We start from the raw sequence: 9508 nt of genomic DNA, 5'->3' as shown, positions 1-9508 counted from the left end.
CCTCTCGAAAGGGAAATTAACTTTCGTATAAATCTCCTTTTTGATACCCAACCTATTTCTATTCATCCTTACCATATGGCCCCGATGGAATTTAAGGAGTTGAAAGAGCAATTGAAGGATTTGTTGGATAAGGGTTTTATAAGGCCAAGTATTTCACCATTGGGTGCTCCCATTTTTGTTGTTAAAAAAAATAATGGGTTGCTTCGAATGTGTATAGATTACCAGTAATTGAACAAAGTAACCATCAAGAATAAATACCCGATTATGAGGATAGATGAATTATTTGATCAATTGCAAGGACCAAGTTACTTCTCTAAAATAGATCTCTATTTCTGTTATAATCAATTGAGGGTGAGAGAGTGTGATATTCCCAAAACGGTATTTCGAACAAGGTATGGTCATTTTGAATTTGTAGTAATGTCATTTTGTTTGACTAATGCTCTCGCTATCTTCATGGATTTGATGAATAGTATTTTCAACCCATACTTGAACATGTTTGTAGTGGTGTTCATTGAAGATATCTTGATTTATTCTCAAAATGAGAAAGATTATATGGGTTACTTGAGAAGTGTGTTGCAAACATTGAGAGACGAGCAACTATTTTTCAAGGTTAGTAGGTGAAAATTTTGGCTAAGGGATGTTTTATTTCTTGGCCATGTGGTGTCCAGTGATGGAATTAAAGTAGATCTAAAAAAATAAAGGCGGTTAAGAATTCACCTAGACCATTATCCCTTTTGGATATTAGGAGTTTCTTGGGCTTAGACTGATAATATAGAAGGTTTGTTGAAGAATTTTCGTCTATTGCTTCTCCCTTGACTAAATTGACCCAAAAAAAGGTAAAATTTCAATGGTCGGATGAATGTGAAAAGAATTTCCAAATATTGAAGGATCATCTTACGTTGTCTCCTATTTTGATGTGGCCCAAAGGTTCAGATGGATTTGTTGTTTATTGTGATGCCTTACATGTTGGTTTGAGTTGTGTTTTGATGCAACATGGTAAGGTGATAACCTATGCTTCTAGGCAACTTAAGGTACATGAAAGAAACTATCTAACCCATAATCTCGAACTTACAACGGTGGTATTTGATTTGAAAATATGGCATCACTAACTTTGTGGGGTATATTTTGATGTGTTCACTGACCATAAGAGTTTACAATATGTATTTAGCCAAAGAGACTTGAACCTTAGGCAAAAGAGATGGCTTGAACTTCTAAAGGACTATGATATGAGTGTGTTGTACCATCCAAGAAAGGCAAATAATATAGCCGATGCTCTTTGTCGGTTGTCCATGGGTAGTGATACATGTGTTGAGGAGAGAAAGAGGGAGTTGATTAAAGATGCCCATAGGTTGGCACGTTTAGATTTGCATTTCGTTGAATCCAATGATGGAGGTATTCTTATACATAATGGTTAGAAATCATCTGTTGTGGCAGATGTCAAGGCCAACAAGACAATGACCCAGTGTTGGTTGAATTGAAGAAGTTGGTTTTCGAAAAGGCCATTGAGGCTTTCTCCCAAGGGGGAGATGGGGTATTATGTTACCAAGGTTGATTATGTGTTCCTACTATTGATGGGTTAAGAGAGTTGATATTAAATGAGGCCCATAGCTCTCGGTATTCAATTTATCCAGGATCCACTAAGTGTAACGTGATTTGAGAGAAGTGTATTGGCAGAATGGCATGAAGAGGACATAGCGGAGTTTGTGGTTAAGTGTCCTAATTGCCAAAAAGTTAAAGTGAGCATCAAAAACCGGGAGGCTTAGCTCAAGACATAGAGATTCCTACTTGGAAATAGAAAGGTGTGAATATGGAATTTGTAATGGGTTTACCTCTCACTAGGAGACAACATAATTCTCTTTGGGTTGTTGTGGACCGAATGACTAAGTCGGCATACTTTCTACCAGTTAAGACTTCTTATGGTGCCAAAGATTATGCTAAGTTATACATTCATGAACTTATGAATCTTCATGGTGTTCCTTTGTCGATTATATCGGATAGAGGTACTCAATTCACTTCACATTTTTGGAAGTCATTTCAAAAGGGTCTTGGTACTAGAGTCAAGTTAAGTACAACTTTCCATCCTTAAACCGATGGACAAGCCAAAAGAATGATCCAAACTTTGGAAGATATGTTAAGAGCGTGTGTGATTTATCTTAAAGGAAGTTGGGATGAGCACTTTCCATTGATTGAGTTTGCCTACAATAATAGTTATCACTCTAGCATCCAAATGGCTCCTTTTGAAGCCTTGTATGGGAGAAGATGTAGATATCCGGTGGGATGGTTCAAACTGGGTGAAATAGCATTAATTGGTCCAGACTTAGTAGTTGATGCTATGGATAAAGTAAGACTCATAAGAGAAAGGTTAAACATGGCTCAAAGTCATCAAAAGACCTATTCAGACATTATGAGAAGAGAGCTTGAATTTGATGTGGATGATTGGGTGTATTTGAAGGTTTCACCTATGAAAGGTGTAATACGATTTGGTAAGAAAGGGTATTTGAGACCTAGATATGTAGGACCCTATAGAATCTTAAAGCGTGTTGGCAAAGTGGTGTATGAGTTAGATTTACTATTTGAATTGGCTATGGTTCATCTGATATTTCATGTGTCTATGTTGAGGAAATTTGTAGGAGTTCTAAACTCCATTGTGCCATTGGGAATTGTGAACGTTGAAGATAATTTGACTTATGAGGAAGTTCCAATGGAAATCCTAGACCGGAAAGTGAAAAGACTATGGAATAAAGATGTTACGTCCGTCAAGGTGTTGAGGAGAAATCAACAAGAAGAGAGTGCTATGTGGGAAGTGGAAGCGGACGTGATGAAGTGTTATCCATATCTCTTTCTTTCCACTCAAAACTAAAGGTATTAAGTTGTTAATGATCAAATTGATTAAACTCCTACAATTCAGTTCCATATGTCATTCATATGCATGCATGATTCATGAAAGTGATTTTTTTCAAAAGTCATGTTTTAGGTCAAGTAAGAAATTCACATGTTCTAAGCATTTAAATATGTTCCTATGTTCATGATGGGTTGTTAATCCTCTTTCCATGTCTTTTCCATGCTAGTTGACTCTCATTCGAGGACAAATGTTCCCAAGGGGGAGATATTGTGAGACTCCGTAAAATGAAAAATCAAATAAGAGGAAAATTTCAAGAAAAGTTGACTGACCTATAGACAACTCGTAGAGAAAAAAATGAACCATAAAAATGAGTCGTAAAGCAGGCCTCAAACCGTTCAACCCATTGACCCTTATAATCCACTCTACGGCTCAATAAGATAAGTCATGGAGGGAAAGACGACCCATCAAAATGTGTCGTAGCAAAACCTCAAAGACTCCTCAACTTGCAGGTTTTTCAGATCTGTAAGATTAGCCATTTTGACGACTCATAGAAAAGACGACGAGTCATAAACACGACTCGTAAAAAAAGTACTGAGGTTCAATTGTTAGGCCTTTCTCAAGACTTTTAGAATGAGTCGTAACAATGACCCATCATTATGTCTATGACCCGTAGACTCAAGTCATAGCATTTCCCAATTTAGATTTTAATGAGGGGTAGTTTTGTATTTTTCCTACATCCTAATAATGTATGTGGACATTTTTAAGGGCTATATTCATTACGAATTGGATTCAAAATACTCCTAAAAGCTCTTTTACTCCCTCATTATTCCCCAAACAAATTTTAAACATATCTTCCAAGGTTCCTTAAGAGTTCTTCAAGCATTGACTAGGGTTTCTTCAAGATCAAGTCTTCTTTCTCAAATTCAAGTCCAATTTCAATTAAGAAATGTGTGGATTGATTCATGAGTCCCTTCCACTCATGGAGTCCAAGGTTTATTTCAAAAATCTTATTACCTTTGAACTTCAATTTGATGAATTATGTTGGGCTGATTCAATTTCATGTTTAATCATTATTTATGTTCATTATGAGTATGTTTTTACAAAAATTATATGATTTCAAGATGAATTAAAAAAGCCTATGCATGAAGCTATTTTCTATGATAAATTTTATGAATTTTGATCATGGAATCCTATGTTTTAAGGTATTCTTATGGTTTTCAATCAAATTGATTATGCATATGAGTTTTTACTTTAAAGTCAAGTGTGAATTATGATCATGAATTGCAAGTATGTTCAAATTATAATTTTTATGCCAATTATGGAGAAGGTGAAATAGAACCCTATATGGAGATCTAAGGCCTAATGATATGAACTGTGCAAGTATGAATTGTAATGTGGAAGGACAATACTCACATTGCACTTATTTTATGAAATGAGCTAATATATAAATTTCAAACCTATGATCATGTCTATGATATTTAATATGTGGTTTCCATGCTATGTATGTATTCCATAGGATTTGACTTAGCACCGAGTGGACTTGAGGTTAGGGCCCTACCAAAAGCCTTAGTAGTAGCCTCATCTCCCATAATTATGTGCCACCTTAAGTTTCCTTATGTCTTAGCTAGTGGATCCATAAGTAGCGTATGTACATGACCCTCTTAGCGGGGTAGAGTCTACATTGGTAAGTAGATTCTCCTTTCTTCAGGTGTAGGGGCAGCATTGGGATTCCATGTTATACTTGCATGATATTACTGTTAGTTATGGATTATCCCACATATGTATATGATTACTATGTTATTTTATGATCGTCAACTATGTCTTCTAAATGCTTTGATCAACATGTTGTTTTCTCACAGCCTTACTTAACCTCTTTATTATGTATACTCTTGATCATTGCATCTTATGATTTATGTTGCATTTTATGCCCACATACTTAGTACATTCAAAGGTACTAACCCATATTGTTGCCTACATTATCTTATAATATAGAGGTTGAGATCGAGGATTGTAACCATCCACGTGGCTAGTGAGCTCTCTATCAGCGAAGTCTTTGTGAGTCCTCATCTATTAAGGATAAGTTATGAGTCTTGAGGGTGAGATAAGGACATGTCTTATCCCTTGCCCATGTTCATTATTAGAGGCATTGTTGGACAATTATGTAGAGTCTTATGTAGTCGGATCATATCTCCCTTCCATTTTATGTTAGACTCTTTTCTATGATGTTTTTACGCATTTAATTTACCTGATATATGCTTTATGGTATGAAAAGAGGCTTGGTAGGAGACCTTCATAATTTTTGATCATCGTGTTATAACTAGGCCCTAGGTCGGATCGTGATAATAATGGCCAGTGAAAATTTTAAGTAAGGGATAGTATTGTCTTTTTCCACCTTTTCCAAACAAAAATCCTAATGTTTTGGCACTATAATTAGGTCCATATAAATATCAGTACCATATGTGCCTTTTTTGAAATTAACATTTAGAATATTTTGAAAGCAAGGATTGGAGAGGAGAAAAGCTAGGGTTCCAGCATTTCAACCAAGTTATTTGAGTTTTGCTTAGATCATTAATCTTCCAAGTATGTAAGAATAATCATTGCATTGGATTGAGTGTATCCACGTGCCCTTCATTTCAATTCCATAATTAAAGAGTTCGAGTTTGAGTTTCAATCCCGTTAAATTGAGTTGTTGAGTTATCTATGTAATTCCTTATTGAGTTTTTTGTATATTTAAGTGTCACGACCCAACCCCGTAGGCCATGACTGGAGTCCGACTTGGACCCCCCGTGTACCTAGCTATCAACTGTGGTTAAATTGAACTGTAAATAAAACAATATCATGTAATAGGGCCCCACTGGGCGATAACATTTTCATAAACCTGTAGCCCTTTTCGTTTGTATCACAACATAACAGGGCACGTAAGCCGACAAGGATGCCATAACATAATAACATATATCATATATCATGTGGACCCAGCTGAATCAAACTGACATACACAACGCACATATACATATCTGCAGACCTCTAAAAATATTAACAACAACATATGGCGGGACAGGGCCCCTGTCGTACTCCTGAATAGATAGAACAATTTTACACATCCATGGTCCGTATAAATAACTAGGGTTCGATACAATGGAGCCTCTTCTAACTGAGCTGAATGGAATCCTAAGTTGACTGACTCCCAAAACTTGTACCTGTACCTGCGTACATGAAACGCAGCCCTCTGAAGAAAGGAGGTCAGTACGACATATGTACTGAGTATGTAAAACATAACATAATACAACTGGAAGCATATCTGAAGTAGAGAAGCAGGGGATAAAATGTCAAATCAGAAACCGGTACTTGGAAAAGTAAAATCATGCATGCTTAAACTTTCAATATAGCTGGCCCTATCAGGGATCCGGTGAATCATATTTGTAGTATCAGTATCAGGCCCCGTGCCATCATCACCTTATTACAATATATCATCATAGTATCAGTATAAGGCCCTGTGCCATCGTCACCTTATTACAACACATCCTTATTATATATATACATACGATGCCGGCCCTCTAGCGAGGGACTCGGTGAATAATGCAGTGAATTGCACGAATCTAATAACCGGCCTGGGACTTGGAGAAGAAGTGTTACAATATACATGAGTTGAGTAGTGAAAAACAAAACTCAGTTTAAATCATTATCTGAGACTCAGTGAAGTCATCAATTGAACCATCACCTGGGAATCAGGGCAGAAGGTATCTGACGTATACTCTCTAACTGTCTCTAAGGACTATGTAAAAATGAGTTTTTGGAAATCTTAGACATATACCAATGTGAAATATCTTATAGCAGTCCGAGCATTGGTTATCTTAGAGCCTTTCTTTTTTTTACAAGCAAGAGCTTAGTCGAATCAATTGTTATACAGTCATATAGAAGACTCGAAGATAGCAACTTACTACTTTAAAGTTTAATCATTCAAAAGTGAGTGAGGGTCCTGAAGTCATATTCAGAACCTGGGAATGGAATTACCCCCAAAGCTCATATCATATCCTGCTTACATCTAAGACATGCCAAAAGAGAAAAGATAGGCTTAACATACCTATACCAAAAACATACCAAGAGAAGCTTCACATACCTCTTATGGACTCCCCTTAATCGTGTTCACGTAATTATCCTCGAAACCTATTTAACATGGAAGTAATGCAAGTGTTAACAACCTTAGACTTTTCAGCAACTTAAAATACCCACGAGTATTCATAGCATTCATCCCTTCACTCGCCTTCTCGACTAGTTCCTTAACTAGTTAAGGCATTAACGAAAATTGGGCAGCACCTCCCCCATAATGTGCCCTATCCGAATTTCCAATCACACCCTTAATAACTATAGCCAACCAACAACAACAAACTGCTACATATATACAAGTAATTCACACCAACCTTACACAATACAAACCCCAAATAACTCACTCAAAACTATCAAAACGTGAATTCTTGACAGCTTACTATTTTACCTTGCCGCTTCGTTTCGAAGGGGTAATTGAGGGAAATAGGATTTATGTCCTTCATGAAAGTTATATACATGTATCTTAGGGTCGCATACAATTTTAAATCACCCCTACATCAATTCTTTACAAAAGGATATGCCCAAAACACCAACAACAGTCCGTGTAAGATTTCTAAAACCAAAATCTGAGCAATACCTCCTCTACACTTCATCACCCTTTTTCGAGATGCTAAAAGCAAAACTGGATTTTAAAGTCTAAATGAAAAATTTATATACCTATGAAATACCTTTCCAAAATATATTGAATCACCCGAAACGTAGCTGTACACAAGAAGTTATACCAATATTAGTACCAATTGTCCCTTCCAAAAATGGGTTTGTTAACTAGTTTTTAATGTTTTCCCTCTTTGTTCCTTTAATTTTCTCTCAAGTTCCAAGCTGAAGAATTAATTTTGTAGACATCGTAAGATACATATATACACCTCCACATGCTTAGGGAACATCAAAGATAATTAATTCACGGAGGAAAAGTGAAGAACTCACCTTTAATTCTTCGAAACCATGGCTGCCTTGTTGTTTTGTTATTCACATTTTTGTTCCTCTCTTTGGCTGAAGTTTTGGACAACAAATGAAGTCCTTAGTCACAATACATGTAGATATATGTTGCCTTAGGGGGTGACACGTGTTAGCCCCTAAGGGTGACACGTGTCGTCGTATTCTCTTCCTCGTGGGTTCGTAATCTCATCTTATTTTAAGAGCCTATGTAATCCGTGCTATGCAAGCTTGGTATCTCCTCAAGTAGCTTAGGTATGTAAGACTTCTAAGTTAGTAGCTTACATAGGCAATTCGAGTCCAACGACTCATTACTTAGCCTCCAATTCCTTCCAGATTCTTATGACTCCATTTCCAACCTTCTCTACTATGGGGTATCACATTCTCCCTTCCTTAGAGTCATTTGATAGTGTCGTAGCGTATTCGGCTCACATGATAATATCTAAGGAACTTATGAGACATTTCGAGTTTAAAAGTGTGGGGTGTAACATCCTTCCCCCCTTTAGAACATTCGCCCCTGAATGTTAAACAATACTTCCCTTAGAACTTTATACAGACCGTAGGGAGATTCTTTCCTATTTCCCTAACACATACTTCCATACAAGTACTTAATATACATATTTCAGGAGTTGGGGTTACCTGTAGACATTGATTACAGGTGTGAATACGTGTGTTTCATATTCTCTTCAGTTTCTCCGGTCATCATCTTTCTGGTTTTGGTTTTTCCATCGTATCTTGATGGAAGGCACGTCTTTAATCTACAATCTTCCAGTTTGCTGATCTAAGATGGCGATAGGTTTTTTTTCCTCATAGGATTCCATCTCCTGGACATTAGCTATGGAATATACCCCGAGTGACTCGTCAGTACCCTTGCGAAGCATTCCTATCTGATGGACTGGGCGCATAGTTTCCAAATAAGGTGGTAAGCTCAACTTACAAACCATGTTGCCCACCTTATGAGCAACTTGATACAGTCTAACATATTCTAGGTTAAGTTTCCTTTTCTAGGTGACCCTGCTATGAACATCTAATCATCAGTTTGAACTCTGTATGTCGATGTCGATTATCTGTATATCATTCCTACCGACTCTGGGCTTTTAGTCAATAGCTTGCTTAATCATGTTGGGCCTTTTTAGCTTAGACTTTCTAACATCTACCCATATAATAGGGGACTTACACGTCTTACTCTACCAGTCTTATACAGAGTCATTGGGATAAAAGAGTAGTAACCATTATGATAGTTAAACTCAATAAGTGGTGGACGATCGTCTCAGTTACTCTTAAAGCCAACCATATAATAGTATACTCAGTCGATTCAGCTGCTCAAGGAAAAATGCAGTACGAAGACCTATCTGTGCTCTCGAGCTTTTCTTGGACTGATCTCTAGACGTTAATCATAATTGAAGTCCCTCTATCTGAGATATTAGAAAAGAAAACCTCACGGAACCTTATTAGCTCCTTGTCCTATAACTTTACCTAGTTCCAACTGCATAGGTGGTTTTATTTGAAAGCAAATGAGCTGATTTATTAGCCTACTCGTAATAACTTGTATAGCACCCTACTCTTACAGAGTATAAAATAAGTTCATAATGACGTTGATAATTTGGGAACTGTTAGCCTCGTATAGTC

Source organism: Solanum dulcamara, chromosome 7 (assembly GCF_947179165.1).
Source record: "Solanum dulcamara chromosome 7, daSolDulc1.2, whole genome shotgun sequence".
In the NCBI taxonomy this organism is placed as follows: domain Eukaryota; kingdom Viridiplantae; phylum Streptophyta; class Magnoliopsida; order Solanales; family Solanaceae; genus Solanum; species Solanum dulcamara.
Note: the sequence above shows the minus strand (reverse complement) of the source record.